At 36.5% G+C, this 17,327-nt stretch overlaps 1 long non-coding RNA gene across 1 annotated transcript; it reads right to left on the reverse strand.

The window, feature by feature from the left end:
* Positions 1 to 219: 219 nt before the first annotated feature.
* On the reverse strand, positions 220 to 1,204 carry LOC130589715 (uncharacterized). Its single transcript, XR_008967353.1, has 2 exons — positions 545 to 1,204; positions 220 to 455 (listed from the first exon to the last, which is right to left on the reverse strand). It is a non-coding gene; the product is annotated as an uncharacterized LOC130589715 (long non-coding RNA).
* Positions 1,205 to 17,327: the final 16,123 nt, after the last annotated feature.

Consider the following 17,327-nt stretch of genomic DNA (forward strand, 5'->3'; position numbering starts at 1 on the left):
CACATCAAATGGCTCAAAGTCAAAAGATGTTAGAAGTCCATCTTTATGTAACTTCTGAATGCGTTTTGCGTTTATGTGTCCTAAACGACAGTGCCATAAGTAAGTAGGATTAGTATCGCTTGATCTATTTTTTTGCTGTCTATGTTAAGGACATCTTTGTATAAGTCTAGGAAATAGACCATTAGACTTTTAGCAGTGGCATAAAACATTGAATTCAAATAAACAGAGAAACAACCTTTCTCAATTGTAAATGAAAACCCTTCATTATCCAAAACAGGAATAGAAATAATGTTTTTGGTAATAGCAGGAACGTAATAACAATTATTAAGCTCTAATATTAATCCAGAAGGCAAAGGTAGACTATAAGTCCCAACTGCAACGGCGGCAACTCTTGCACCATTTCCAACTCGCAGTTCCACCTCTCCTTTAGCCAAGGTTCTACTCCTTCTTAGTCCCTGCACATTCGAAGTAATGTGAGAAACACAACCGGTATCAAATACCCAAGAAGTAGAGGTTGCTAAATTAATGTCAATGACATAGATACCTGAAGAAGAAGCCCCAGACTTCTTATCCTTCAAGTACTTGGGCAGTTACGCTTCCAATGACCTATTTGATCACAATAGAAGCACTTGGCATTTGCGGCCACCTTTGGCTTTGCCTTTGCCTGTGGCTTAATAGCAGTCTTAGTGGCAACTTGCTTGCCCTTATCTTGCTTTTTCTTGCCAGCCCATTCCTTCTTAAAACCCTTTTCCTTTTGAACCATAAGAACTTCCTTCTTAGGTGCAATAGTGATGTTTTGCTCGGCAGTCATGAGCATCCCATGTAACTCAGCAAGGGTTTTCGACACCCCATTCATATTGAAATTCAATCGAAACGTATTGAACCCCTTATGAAGTGAGTGCAGAATGATGTCAGTAGCCAACTCTTGGCTATAAGGAAAGCCCAACCTCTCCATGGCTTCGAAATAACCAATCATTTCGAAGACATGAGTGGCGACCGGCTTGCCTTCAACTAACGAACACTCAAGAATAGCCTTGTGAGTTTCATACCTCTCTATCCGAGCTTGTTGTTGAAACATGGTTTTCAACTGTCGGATAATGCTATAGGCATCCAAGCTTGCAAACCTCTTTTGAAGGCTTGGTTCCATAGCCGCTAGCATAAGGCAAGTAACAATTACTGACCTTTCTGCAACGGCCTTATGGGCCTCTTTTCAGCATCAGTAGAGGTAGTAGTTAAAACTGGGATCGGGGTTTCAAGAACATCCTCTCGACCTTCGGACCTAAGAACAATTCTTAGATTCCTTTCCCAATCAAGGAAGTTGTTCCCGTTCAATTTATCCTTCTCAAGGATTGAACGTAAGTTAAAAGGTGAATTATTGTTGTTACCAGACATGATATCTACATAGAAGATGCAAAAAGTATAAGTATGTTTATCATAATAGCTTTTAACAAATTTTAAACACTTTAAAATAAAAGCTATGCACTTGACCAATTTTAACGTGTCCCCTTTTGAATCAAGTGGTTCTAAGATCCTATCAAACATGATTTATAAGTGGACTTTGGCCTCAACTTAAAACCAAGTTTAAAAGGTAAGTAAACTCCTTTACTAATTACAACAATTGTAACTCTTAGTTAATGGGTGATTGCTAAGGTGATTACGCTCCCAGGTAAGGAAGTTACCCACAACGTTGGGGAGAGCCTTCCTAATCCTAGACAGAGCATGTCACCCAAACACAAAACCCATAACTTTGCTACAAAATCCAAAACCTTTTGATGATTTTGTTGGGCCAAACCAAACTAAACTTGCAAATTTCGGAAATTTACTCTACTTAGCCCAAGATTGAAAGTAACACTCTGTTTTGGCAGAACCTATTACTAACGATCAAGTTTTAGTAGGTGTTTATTTGGAATAGAAAAACCCAATATTTTATTTAAGGGACCTAAGTAAATTATTATGTTGATTTAATTACTAGTGAACATTTAAATAATTAAATCACAAGCATAATAAACTTAGAAAGCATTTAAAAGCAATATTTAAATGCATAAAATAAAATGTGATCCTAGTAGCCCCTAAACCTAAAGACTACTCTTTAAGGCTCCCTTGTTGAATCACCATGGATCTCCATCCTTGTGCTTCATAGGATAAGATTGAATCACCATTCTTCTTATTAATACTTGAATAAATATTTTTGGAATTATAAACTAAAATATTACAAAAATACCAACGATGCGTAGATCGTATTTAGATTACAAAAATACATTAACGATACGCAGATCGTATTTTCTATCCAAGTTTTGGGCCATACTAGTCACCGCATGCATTCATAATATCATATATAAACATGCATTTTAATCAACTATTAAAATAAATTATCATGTTTTAACAACTTTAAAACATAATAAACCATGAAGATTTAATCACACATTAAATCCTATGGTTGGTACCTTAAGACAAAATTTAATCATATTAGAATTTCGTCTCACAAAGGCTTTAAAATATTAATCTAACAAATTTAATCATATTAAACTTAAAGAAAAATTAAAGCAATTGTAGGCACCACATATAATTTAATCATATTAAAAAAAAACTTAACATGATGACTAACCACATAAAAGGCATGGAAGAATTAATCAACTATTAATACTAACAACCTAAAATGTAATTAACATCATAAAAAAAATAATAATAAAGTAGTTACTAACTCCTTAGTAACCCCTTTAAAATTAACTAGTCAATTATCACATATAATTAACTAATAAAATTAAAGCTCATTATTTTAATTCAATTATGACTTAAATAAAAATTAATCACCATTAATTAATTAATTTGCAATATTGGAATATACTCAACAAAACAAAAAAAAAAAAAAAAAAGAAAAACAGGCTGCCAAGGCAGCAGTATGCACTGCCACCCAGCCTGCCCTCCACCGCGACAAAGGCCAAACCAGCAGCACCGGCGCCTGGCCACGGCGACCACCACCGAACCGGCGGCAGCTGTGCTGCGCAGCAGGACGCGCGGCAGACAACTGCCCAGCGCGCACGAACCCGCCGCGCCACCACACGCGGCCACGTCCGGCGGTCCACCATCACGTCGGCGACTTTCCGGCGGTCCTTCCCCCTTCCCTTTCAATTATCAACAACCCTTGTGCATAAGTGAATGGAAGTTACAACAAATTGATTTGGGGAAAAAAATTAGGGTTCATATTATTTTGTTTTTTAAAAAAAAAACATAAACTAACACACAAAATCTGATATTTTGTGATGTGAGATTTCAATTTTGAGTATAATATATATTTATATATACATAAAAATCCAATTTTTATGTTTCCAATCAATTAATATCACAATATTAATCTTGCAAATAAACTCATATATAAAGCCCTCCCTTAATTGAATTAAAAAATGAAATAAAACATGCATCATCATGATCATATTAATCTATGCAATAGGCTAACTGATACCACTGTAGGAACTTAGATGCATAATGCGGAAAATCAAGTATCAAATACTTGTACATCTATCCCAAGATCATTGCATAAATTAGTATGAATCAGACATTAGTATAGAATTATACCTTTGATGTATGTTCCTCTTTTCACCAAACTTCTGGTGGAGATCACCTTAGAACGTCAAGCGTCGTTCCTCTAATGTTGGTCCACGAACAACACTTGGATCACCACGTATGCTAGTACGGAAGAGAGAAAAGCACTCTCTTACTTTTGTGGTGAGGGCCGAAAATGAGTGTGAAAAGACTAAGGGAAAAATCAGTTTTCACTCTAGAAGTTGTAAAAGTATGTACACCTTTGTAACCCCATATCAATATATAAGGTGGTTACAAAAGAGGTGTTTCATGAGGCTTTATTTTGCCTCATAATGTCATACATTATGAGCCTAATAAACTCATGAGTTACAACTCTTCCCATCCATCATCAAACCGTGCAACCCATTTCACAAATGGATTTGGGTAAATATCCAAATGTCATTACTCGTGTGACCTTATAGGACTCAATGATATTAGTAGTTGACCCTAATCATATTAGTCCAACAAACCACAATTAGCTTCTAGCACAACGTTGTGATCATCTAATATTATTGAATATATTATCTCCATAACTTATCCTAATATTATTTAGTTTATTACACTTGATCGAGGACAAAATCCTTCAGTAAGTTGCTAGATCGTGCGCTTGTTAAACTTGCTCCTGAGACACCTTAGTAATAGTGCACCAATGTAGGGATTGAGCAATCTGTTTGATATCCATGACTGTGTTTTGGGTATGGATATCAAGGGTCCTCTGGATAACAAGGTATTAGACGAGTTGGGCACAACCAGTAACGATGGAGACCCGATCATAATGTTGTCTTCAGATCCATTGGAGTGTATGAAGACAGACTTGGGCTTGTATGAGTTACAATTTACAAATTTCTAACTCAATAATTATTAGAATTATATTAAGGAGACACTGAAATGGGTTACAACCCAAGACTATATTTCTCGTGTATATATCTTTCAGATATAAAACTTCTCCCACTTATGTCTCTCCTTTCTTTGTTTCTCTCTTATTCTTTCTTTCTTCTACTTTCTTATTTCAATGAAGTAACAATTCTACATATATACTTATGATTTACTGAACAAAAAAAGGATTAATCTAACTCTCATTTTAAACCATTATTTAATTTAAACAAAAGTTATTAAAAGTAAACTAATTATAGTAATACTAAATTGAAGTTTGATTTTCAACACATCCCCTCAAGCTTTAATTGTTATTCCAAGCATTTCCCTTAATTAATCTTCTGAAAGTATCATGAGACAATGGCTTCGTAAATATATTCGCAATTTGCTCTCTGGTATTACAATACTCGAGGACGATCATGCCTTGCTTTACTTGGTGTCGAAGAAAATGAAACCTCATATCTATATGCTTGCTTCTTCCATGTTGTACAGGATTTTTAGCAAGTTTTATAGCTGACATGTTATCGACATATATTTTAATCGGCCCATCTTGAATATGATCAAGATCCTGCAAGAGATTTCTTAACCATATTGCTTCACATACAGCAGATGAAGCTCCTATGTATTCTGCTTCATAACTTGATAATGCTACAACGGGTTGTTTTTTAGAACACCACGTATAAGCAGTTGAACCAAAATAAAATACATATTCTGTTGTGCTTCTCTTCTCATTTTGGTCTCCAGTCCAATCACTATCAGAATATCCAAACAGTTTTGCTTCATCTGCATAATAATAAATCATTCCAAAATCTAATGTACCTTTAATATACCTCATTATTCTTTTCGTAGTACACCAATGAGATTCTTTAGGGTTCTCAGTATATCTGCTCACAAGCCCAACTCCATATACAATGTGGGGTCTGGTTATGGTTAAATATCTTAGACTTCCGACTAACCTCTTGTACAAGGTTGGATCAATCAATTTCCCATCTCCAACCTTTGTAATATTTGTCCCCATTGAAACAGGGGTGCTCATAGGTTTGCATGAGTTCATTTTTAAATTTCTCAAGAAGTTCTTTTGCATACTTCTTTTGAGAAATAAAAATACAATCTTCACACTGAGTCACTTCAATGCCAAGAAAGAAATTCATTAGACCACAGTCAGTCATTTCAAATTCCTTGAACATTGTTGCCTTGAATTTATCGAACATATCTTGATTATTTCCCGTGAACAATAGATCATCGACATATAAATAAACTATAAGAGCATTATCACCTTTCTTTTTCACATAAAGTGCATGTTCATATGGGCACTTAACAAAACCACTGTAATTTAAATATCCATCAATGCGTGAGTTCCATGCACGAGGAGCTTGCGTTAACCCATAAAGTGCCTTTTTCAAACGATGCACTTTATCTTCTTGCCCCTATAAAACCTTCTGGTTGTTCTATATAAACTTCTTTCTAAAACTCCATTTAAAAATGCAGACTTAACATCAAGTTGATATATCTTCCATCTGTGATGTCCCGCAAGTGATAGCATCATTCTCACAATATCTAAATGAGCTACAGGAGCAAATACTTCATCATAATCAACACCATACTTTTGCTTGTATCCTTTTGCTACAAGTTTTGCCTTGTATTTATCGATGCTTCCATCTGTACCTCTTTTGATCGATCTTGTAAACCCATTTTACACCTATAGCCTTCTGGCCCTTTGGCAGTGTAGCCAGCTCCCATGTATCACTTTTCTCTATTAAGTGGATCTCCGCTTTCATAGCAGATATGAATTCTTCATCTCCAACAACTTCTTCAAAATTTATGGGTTCATGGTCTGCATATAGACAAAATAAATCAACTTCGTTAACTTCATTTGTCTCTTCGTAGATATCTCTAAGGCTTCTCATTTTCACAGGTTTTCTTGACTATAAGTTGATCCTCCAGATGTAGTTAAGTTTGGCTCATTGTCTCTTATCTAGGATGAAGGTGTCACGGGTTGATTATTTTTGGAGCTCGTTTGTGTAATCTTATTATTATTGTATTCTTCAAATAGAACATGTTCCGCTTCTTTTCCTTGATTATTCCATTTCCATGATTCTCCTTCGCTAAATATTACAACTCTACTCTCAATCAATTTTCCAGTGATTGGGTTGTAGAGTTTGTAAGCTTTGTATTGTCAACTATATCCAATGAAGATACACTTCTCACATCGATCATCTAACTTCTTCCTCCTTACCTCAAGTATTAGAGCATAAGCAATGCGCCTAAATACTCGCAAATGTTCAATATTAGGCTTCTCACCACTCCATGCTTCTTGTGGAGTCATTTTTCACACTTTTTGTAGGGCAACGATTTAGAATATAAGTTGCCCATGCAACAACTTCTGCCCATAATTGTTTCAATAATCCTCTCTCTTTCAAGATGCTTCTTGTCATGTCTAGAATTGTTCGATTCTTTCTTTCCGCAATTTCATTTTGTTGTGGAGTATAGGAGGCAGTAAATTATTATCGAATTCCTGCATTTCTACAAAAATCCTTGAACGCATTTGACGTGTATTCACCCCCTCTGTCAGATCTAAGTGTTTTCAACTTACATCCGCTTTCTAACTTTACTCGAGCATTGAATCGCAGGAATGTTTCAAATGCAGCTGATTTCTCCTTGAACATGTACAACCATATATACTTTCCTATTATAATCATCAATAAAGGTAATAATATAACGATTACCTCCTAACAATTCTACTTCTAATGGTCCACATATATTTGTATGTACCAAATCTAAGGGTGATTTTGCTCTCCAAGAAAATCCCTTCTAGAACAAAAGTCTAGCTTGCTTCCCAATTGTGCAAAACTCACATACCTTTTTTTTTGGGTATTCAATGGTAGGCAATCCATGCACCATGTTCTTTGATTGCAAGAGTTTTAGGCCATTGAAATGAAAATGCCAAAATGTATATGCCATTTCCATGACTCATTTTCTACAACATCATAAAAGCACTTTTATACCTTGGTGTTAAGTTGCAGCGAAAACATGCATTTTTCGCCATCTCGATTGAGCAATAAGTCTTCCTCCTTTGTCTTTCAGATGAAGAATATTACCCTCCATACGAACAACATATCCTATATCCAAAAGTTACCCAATACTAAGGATGTTACTTTTCATATTAGGCATATAATAAACATTAGAAATGAATTCTTCATTTCCATTTTTAAAAAATATTCGTATTTTCCCTTTACCTTCAACTTGTAGTTTGGATGAATCTCCCAAACTTACATTAGCTTTAATCTTTTCATCAAAGTTAATAAAAAATTCTCTTCTACTACACATGTGGTTACTCGCACCAGAATCGAAAAACCACATGTTTTGTTGATTACTAGCTTCTTCATGCGCTAGCAACAATGTAGGACTTTCCTCATTGTTTTTTGACGATTTAGCAAAATTCAAATGATTTCCCTGATCTTTTTGTTTGTTCCAACACTCAGATGCATAATGTCCATATTTTTGACAATTATAGCATTGAATGTCCTTTGTTTTACCACATTCATTGAAACTTCTTCCTCCTCTGTTTGACCCTCTTCCACGGCCAAAGCGTTTCTCATTATTTTGGTCATGAGGTTGGTATTTATCACGACCTCTACCACCTCGTCCTCGAAAACCGCGTCGTTGATTTCTACCTCTTTGTTCATTAAATGTCAACTTTGATTCAATTGCTTGCTCGATTAAATCTCGTCCATCATTCTTCAGAATTCTTTATTCATGCACTTGAAGTGATCGCATAAGCTCATCTACAAACAATGTTTTAATGTCTTTTTATTCTTCTATTGCTGGCAATATATGATTTTATTACAAGGACGTAATATTTTCTCGACAATCTTAACGTCTTCAATCTTTTCTCCATTCAACTTTTGTTGATTAACATTTGTAAGTAGACGAGAAAAATAATCTGAAATCGACTCATTATCTGTCATCTTTATTTCTTAGAATTCACCTCATAACGCTTGCAGGCGAATTTTTCCGAACTTTCTCGACTTCTTTGAATATTTTGGTCAAATTATCCCAAACTTATTTACTAGTGGTAGCATTTGAAATCTTGACAAATGTCTTTCGATCTAATCCTGCATATATCAAAATCAATGCCTTTTGATCTTTCTTCCTAATTTCCTTTAACTCGTCCTTCTGTGCTTGTGTATATGAGGCTTTTACCTCATCAGACGATTTTCTGAAACCATCACTAACAGCATCCCACAATCTTGGGAACCAAGTAGTGCTTTCATTTTAATGCACCAATCTTCATATTGGTCTTTGGATAATTGGGATACTGGTGGTTAAACAAAGTTGGTAGACAATTTGAAATACTTAAAATAACATGGTTCTGGTACCTAATGTAGGAGTTACAATTTACAAATTGCTAAATCAAATAATTATAAGAATTGTATTAAGGAGACTCTGAAATGGGTTACAACCCAAGAATATATTTCTCTTGTATATATATTTCAAATATAAAACTTCTCCCACTTATGTCTATCCTTTCTTTGTTTCTCTCTTATTCTTTCTTTTCTTTTACTTTCTTATTTCAATGAAATAACAATTCTACATATATATAACTTCTGATTTACTAAACAAATAAAGGATTAAACTAATTTTCTTATATAATTTAAACAAAAGTTATTAAAAGTAAACTAATTATAGTAATCCTAAATTGAAGTTTGATTTTCAACAAGGCTTCTATTAAGAGTGTGATGTTAGCATGAAGCAGCACCATTCTCCCAAGATTTGTAACAAGAAACCCGGGGGAAAATTTATGGCCGTTCACCATTTGCCGAGTCAACGTTTGACCCTGAACAAAAATATGATGTTCTTATAGTGAGCTGGTTGTCAGTTGCTTAATCTCAAGAAGGTTGCCATGTGTTAGGCGGAAGACTACCCAATTGTGAGTCCTCCAATGCCCGAAAGGGTGGTGGCTACAAATATTGGGATACGATCACAATCTAGTCCGTCCAATTTGTTGAGATAAACTAACCAATCTGTGAGCCATTGTCAGAAAGGAATATGTCCATTTTGCTGAGAGTTGATGGTCAAGTCACTCCTGATCTAGGCTCCTATGGCCAGTGAACATATTTTGAATACGTGTTGTGTATCCTCAGTCACCACCTTATAGATTGGGCATATCACATCCTAGCCAATATCTCGTCGAAGAAGATTGGCTTTTGTGGCTATAGTATTATTCCATATTTTCTAAAGGAATAATTTCCATTTTGGCATGATGTTCTGACTCCAAATGATACAAAATATTTTCATAATAGGAAGAGTAGTCACGCTACAAATTTCATTTTCCTAGTGCATTAAAAGGAAAGCATATTCGAATTCAGTGGAGTCCTCACCCGATGTCGTGGATTTCCATTATTACAAATCTTTCACATAACTGCTACTTTAGAGCTCCATACTCTTAATTCTGAGAGCCGGAGCACGAGTGAATAGGTAATGTATTTTGGAAACGTTCCATTGTTGATCCGGAAGAATAAGCTCTTGGACTTTGTTGTTCCCAATCTCTCGTTTTGGGATGCGGTCCCTAAAAATTGCCTCTTTTAAACCTTTGAGGCTCCAAGATATATTTGATTTTATTTGGCGAAGGCGTGTTCTCGAAGAATGTTTATAACTCATGATCTACCCGAGAAGAAGTTGACGATGTTCATGAATCCTCCAGACTTTTTTCATTAGGAGAGCCTGATTGAAGAGTGCTATAAACTGGAGACCCAACCCACCCAAACCTTTTGGTTGCTGCACTTTCTGTTGTTTACACAAATGAAGACCTTTATTAACCTCTGTTGACCAAAAGAATCGGGTATTCATAGAGTCTATATTGTTGCTGATCCTAGCTGGCTGCTTAAAAATAAATAGGACATGATTAAGGGAGGCAACCAGAATAGAGTTAATGATGATGAGCTTGCTAGATTGACCCAATTTTGAATTATTCTACGATGCTATCTTAGAAGAAATCATATTCAGAAGATATAATGCTTTGCTTTTGTATCTAGGATATCAACAGGAGCTCCCAGATAAGAGCCCATGTTCGGCTTGGAATCCATTGTCAAAAGCTTCTTGAATGCATCCTGAAGATTCTCAACGCATATGGGTTTCCACCGCAATAGATCCAGCTGGTTCATCAGTGTATCTCTACAGTATCTTTTAAATTTTGATCAACGGTTCTGTTATCCAACCCTTTACTCCGGAATGCGGTTTACGACATGGGACACTATGTCCCCACACCTGTTCTTATTTAGTATGGACATCCTATCGAGAATGAATTAAATGTTTACTGATGTTAAACAATTTAAAGGTTTTCCAGTAAGTAAGGGGGCAATCAGTGTCGCATCTCTTCTTTGCAGACGATGCCCTCTTATTCTTTGCGATCAATACTACTGCATGTGAGACGGTCGATTCAGTCATCAAATACATTATGCGCCATTTTGGGCCAAATGTTGATTTTACACAAGTCCTTTGTTAAATTTATCCCCCAATATTTATTTTAGTGAATAAAGTTGTTTGGTTTATCTAATCCAACTTTGCTTATGTCAGGCATGGGGTATATTCATATTGGTGCACGCACCATCACTACAAACAAGCGATTTCAGGAATTTAGTTGGGATATTATCCTAAGTTTTGCAAGTAATATGGTATTTGGTAGCTTGCACTAGTGGAGAAAAAATGCAAGGGCTACGGTGCAAGGGTTGCGTTTTTTGAAAATCACAGCCCTTAATAGTGAAGGGTTGTGGATAGCCTAAAAACTGAATCCCTTTAAGGGGGCGTTTGGTTCACATAGTGGTATGGGTTTGGAATCAGGAATGAAATCAAGGTGGTAGGTTTGGAACTTGATACCTAATACCATGTGTTTGGCTTTATTTGGGAATGGAATTTTTTCTTCTATTTAATACCTAGAGGTATTGGTATGAGTCAAACCCACCTCCCCCCTTGGGTGTCTAAACCCCATACCATATGGGTTTGAAGTATGGGTTTTAAATCTATAAAATTATTAAACAAACACTAGGTATGGGTTTTGCTCATTCTAAACCCATACCTCATACCAAAATCATATGAACCAAACACTCCCTAAGTGAAGGGTTGTGATTAGCCCAAAAACGCAGCCTTTCGTATTTACAAAGGGCTACATTCTTGGGCTAACCACAACCCTTAGGCCTTTAAAAAAATCCTTTTACCCTAAACTCGCTTCCTTTCCCCTCGTATACCCCGCATATCCAAAGTGATGCCTCGTATTCTCTTTCTCGCCTCCCATCTCCTCTCTTTCGCCCCCTCATTTCTCCATCTCTACTCGTATCATCCCGCACCATCGGAGTCCTCGTATTGGAATTATATTAAGCATGTTCTGAGTGAGTGATTCTCCAAAACCAAAGTAGAAGAAAGAGGAAATTCGAGAGAAGAATGAAGAGAAAGATGAAACCCAGAAACAGAAAAGAAAAACGAAAAATGTTATCATTACTCGCACAATGCTCTTCTCTGTCTCAGTTAACGTTCGCCGGAGCCTCGCACTTCACTGTCGCCGCTGTCATCTCCTCCACTGGCCGCTACTATTGGAGGCATTTTTGTGCAGGTAGATCTTAACTTGATTTTATGGGTTTTTTTTCGTTTTTAATTATGGGTTTTAGTTGAAGATTTTGATACTCCTTTTGTGGGTGGGGGGAAATTTGTTCTGCAAGTGTATAATATAATAGATTTTGAAGGAAAGAAGTCGGTTGTGATATTTGTAACTGGCGGAGCCTGAGTTATCGGGTGAATAAACTATCAAGGAATCACTTTGAGCTAGAAGAATTCTATGTATGTTGCAAGCTCCATTGATGACATAGTTTTTTAATATGCCAAACAAACTATTTTGTTCCTAAGAGTGTGTTGTTAGCATGAAGCAACACCACTTCTCCCTTTCCTTGGTTTGAAGGAGCTTGGGAAATGATCCGTGCTGCACAATCTTTGTTAGAAGTTTTACTCCGCGAACCATCTATTTGTATTATAATCTTAGCCGCATGTCGGTGATTCCCAATATTTACAACTACGAACCCGGGCGAAATTTGTGGTCGTCCACCGTTCGCCGAGTCAACGTTTGACCCTTAACAAAAATATGATGTTCTTATAGTGAGGTGGTTTCCTGATACTTAATCTCAAGAAGGTTCCCATGTGTTTGGCAGAAGACTACCTAATTGTGCATCCTCCAGATGCCCGAAAGGGTGGCTACAAATATTGGGATATGATCACTATCTAGTCCGTCTAATTTGTTGAGATAAACTAACCAATCTGTGAGCCATTGTCGAAAAGGTATATGGCCATTTGCTGAGAGTTGATGGTCAAGTCACTGGTGATCCAGGCTCCTATGGCCAATGGACATATTTTGAATAAATGTTGTGTATCCTCAGTCGCCACTTTATAGATTGGGCATATCGCATCCTGGCCAATATCTTGTCAAAGAAGATAGGCCTTTGTGGCTATAGTATTATTCCATAATTTCCAAAGCAATAATTTCCATTTTGGCATGATGTTCTGACTCCAAATGATACCAAATATTTTCATATTAGGAAGAGCAATCACGCTACAAATTTCCTTTTGTTGGTGCATTAAAAGGAAAGCATATCCGGATTTAGTGGAGTACTCACCGGATGTCGTGGATTTCCAGTATTGCAAATCTTTCACAGAACTGCTACTCTAGAGCTCCATACTCTTAATGCTGGGAGCCGAAGCATGAGTGAACTAGGTAATGTATTTTGGAAATGTTCCATTTTTTATCCGGAAGAATAAGCTCTTGGACTTTGTTGTTCCCAATCTCTGGTTTTGGGATGCGGTCCCTATAAACTAGCGGTTCACCACTAACCCATTTCATATTCGTTATTGTAATAAGATGTCCATTTCCTATCTTCCAAGCACAATTCTAATCAAGGAGCTTTTCTGCCTCTTTTAAACATTTGAGGCTCCAAGATATATTTAATTTCATTTGGCGAAGGGGCAGTCTCGAAGAATGTTTATAACTCATTATCTGCCCGAGAATAAGCTGAGGATGTTCATGAATCCTCCAGAATTTTTTCATCAGGAGAGCCTGATTGAAGAGTGCTATATTCCGGACACCCAACCCACCTAAATATTTTGGCTGCTGCACTTTCTGTCATTTACACAAATAAAGACCTTTATTAACCTCTTTTGACCAAAAGAATCGGGTAATCATAGAGTCTATTTTGTTGTTGATCATAGCTGGCAGATTCAAAAATAGGACATGATTAAGGGAGGAAACCAAAATAGAGCTAATGATGATGAGCTTACTAGATTAACCCAATTTACAATTATTCCATGATGTGATTGTAGAAGAATCATAATTGGTAGATAGGTGAAATGCTTTGCTTTTGTATCTAGGATATCAATAGGAGCTCCCAGATAAGAGCCTATGTTCGGCTTGGAATCCATTCTCAAAAGCTGCTTGAATGCATCCTGAAGATTCTCAACGCATATGGGTTTCCACCGCAGTAGATCCAGCCGGTTTACCAGTGTATGTCTACAGTATCTATCAAAATTTTGATCAACGGTTCTGCTACCCAACCGTTTACTCCGATATGCGGTTTACGATAGGGGGACACTATGTCCCCACACATGTTCTTATTTAGTATGGACATCCTATCGAGAATGAATTCAATTTTTACTAATGTTAAACAATTGAAAGGTTTTCCAGTAATTAGGGGGCAATTTGCAGACGACGCCCTCTTATTCTTTGAGATCAAAACTACTGCGTGTCAGACGGTCGATTTAGTCATCAATAGATTATGCGACATTTTGGGCCAAATGTTGAGTTACACAAGTCCTTTGTTAAATTTATCCCCAATATTTCTTTCAGTGAATAAAGTTGTTTGGTTTGTCTAAGCCAACATTCAACTTTGATTATGTCGGGCATGGGGTATATTCATATTGGTGCATGCACCATCACTTGGAACAAGCAATTTTAGGAATTTAGTTGGGATATTGTCCTAAGTTTTGCAAGTAATATGGTATTTGGTAGCTCACACAAGTTGAAAAAACCGCAAGAGCTACGGTGCAAGGGTTGTATTTTTTGAAAAACGCATCCGTTAAAAGTGAAGGGTTGTGGTTAGCCTAAAAACCGAAGCGTTTTAACTGAAGGGCAAAGGGATCCGGTTAGCCTAAAAACGCAGGCCTTCGTCTATACAAAGGGTTGCGTTTTTGGGCTAATCGCAGCCCTTAAGCCTTTTAAAAATCTTTGTACCCTAAACTCACTTACTTTTCCCTCATATTACCCGCGTATCCAAAGTGATGCCTCGTATTCTCTCTCTTGCCTCCCATCTCCTCTCTTTCACCCCTTTATCTCTCCCTCTCTCCTCGTATCATCCTGCACCACCGGAGTCCTCGTATTGGAATTGTATTAAGCATGTTCTGAGTGAGTGATTCTCTAAAACCAAAGCAGAATAAAGAGGAAATTCAAGAGAAGAATGAAGAGAAAGATGAAATCCAGAAATAGAAAAGAAAAACGAAAAGTGTTCATCATTACTCGCACAATTCTCTTCTCTCTCTCAGTTAACATTCTTCGGAGCCTCGCACTTCACTGTCGCCGCTATCATCTCCTCTAATGGACGCTACTATTGGAGGTATATTTGTGCAGGTAGATTTTAATTTGATTTTATGGGTTTTTTTTCGTTTTTGATTATGGGTTTTAGTTGAAGATTTTGACACTTCTTTTGTGGGTGGGGGAAAATTGTTCTGCAAGTGTATAATATAATAGATTTTGAAGGAAAGAAGTCGGTTGTGATATTTATAACTGGCGGAGCCTGGGTTATCGGGTGAATAAACTGTCAAGGAATCACTTTGAGCTAGTAAATTAGGATAGAAGGATTCTATGTATGCATTAATGCAAGATCCTTTAATGACATAGTTTTTTAACATGCCAACAAAAACTATGTAGTTCCTAACATGACTTAGGATGCGTTGCAAATTGAGGTAGCTTCTTACTTTACTAGTCAGCATATCCATAAGAGATTGGACCAACTGAAATTTTTCAATGATTCCTATACCTTAAATTTGTTGAAAGATAAGAAAATGTTTACCCCTAATGTTATTCGTATCTTTAGTGAAAAAAAACTGTGGGAATTTGCGATTTGAAATACCAAAAACAATCCCTTAATGTGTCCCTTTAGCAGAAAATATTGAATGTTGGCAATGGTAATGAGCATATATGTTATTGTTTGATTGTTATTGTTATTGTTACTGTGTTGTCTTCCTGTCATGCTTTTTCTCCTTCCCCTCTAAGCATATATGTTATTCATATTGGTGCACGCACCATCACTACAAACAAGCGATTTTAGGAATTTAGTTGGGATATTATCCTAAGTTTTGCAAGTAATATGGTATTTGGTAGCTTGCACTAATGGAAAAAAACGCAAGGGCTACAGTGCAAGGGTTGCGTTTTTGAAAATCACAGCCTTAATAGTGAAGGGTTGTGGATAGCCTAAAAACTGAATCCCTTTAAGTGAAGGGTTGCGATTAGCCCAAAAATGCAGCCCTTCGTATTTTACAAAGGGTTGCGTTTTTGGGCTAACCGCAACCCTTAGGCCTTTAAAAAAATCCTTTTACCCCAAACTCGTTTCCTTTCCCCTCGTATTACCCTCATATCCAAAGTGATGCCTCATATTCTCTTTCTCGCCCCCATCTCCTCTCTTTCCCCTCTCCTTTCTCCCTCTCAACTCGTATCATCCCGCACCATCGGAGTCCTCGTATTGGAATTGTATTAAGCATGTTCTGAGTGAGTGATTCTCCAAAACCAAAGCAGAACAAAGAGGAAATTCGAAAGAAGAATGAAGAAAAAGATGAAACCTGGAAACAGAAAAGAAAAACGAAAAATGTCATCATTACTCGCACAATTCTCTTCTTTGTCTCAGTTAACGTTCGCCGGAGCCTTGCACTTCACCGTCGCCGCTGTCATCTCCTCCACTGGCCGCTACTATTGGAGGCATTTTTGTGCAAGTAGATCTTAACTTGATTTTATGGGTTTTTTTTCGTTTTTAATTATGGGTTTTAGTTGAAGATTTTGATTTGATACTCCTTTTGTGGGTGGGGGAAATTTGTTCTGCAAGTGTATAATATAATAGATTTTGAAGGAAAGAAGTCGGTTGTGATATTTGTAACTGGCGGAGCCTGAGTTATCGGGTGAATAAACTGTCAAGGAATCACTTTGAGCTAGAAGAATTCTGTGTATGCATTAATGCAAGCTCCATTAACGACATAGCTTTTTAATATGCCAAATAAGCTAGAAGAATTATAGGTATGCATTAATGCAAGCTCCATTAATGACATAGTTTTTTAATATGCCAAACAAACTATGTAGTTCCTAAGAGTGTGTTTGATTCTAATTTTTTCAATTTCCATTTTTTTATTTTTTTTTGTTTTAGGTAAGATGTTTGATTTTCGAATGTTATGATGAACTTTGGTCTGATTTTTTTTTTTGTTTGAGTTTCGAATCTGATGAAAATTAGTGAAATCTGAAAAGTTGCTTAATGTTTAATACTTCCTCCGTTCCATAATAAGTGTGAAATAATAGGTTAGTGGTAGGTTATAAAAAAGGAATAAGTGGATGAGGGAGAAAGAGTGAAAAATAATAACGTATAAATATAAGTCTTGTTTAGTAGATATGAGCTGTAAAGAGCGTGACATTTAGCTTATTCATCGTAGGAAGTAAGAGAAACTAGGAGGGAGATTGGTTCAGTAAGAACAACACTGTTTCTTGGTCTTTGTGAAGAAACTAACATAAAATATTAGTTTTGTAGAATAAAAAATAAATGGATATGATGGAGAATATATAGCAGATATTATAAAAGTATAAGAGA

The sequence above is a fragment of the Beta vulgaris genome, chromosome 8 (genome assembly GCF_026745355.1).
Source record: "Beta vulgaris subsp. vulgaris cultivar EL10 chromosome 8, EL10.2, whole genome shotgun sequence".
NCBI lineage: Eukaryota > Viridiplantae > Streptophyta > Magnoliopsida > Caryophyllales > Amaranthaceae > Beta > Beta vulgaris.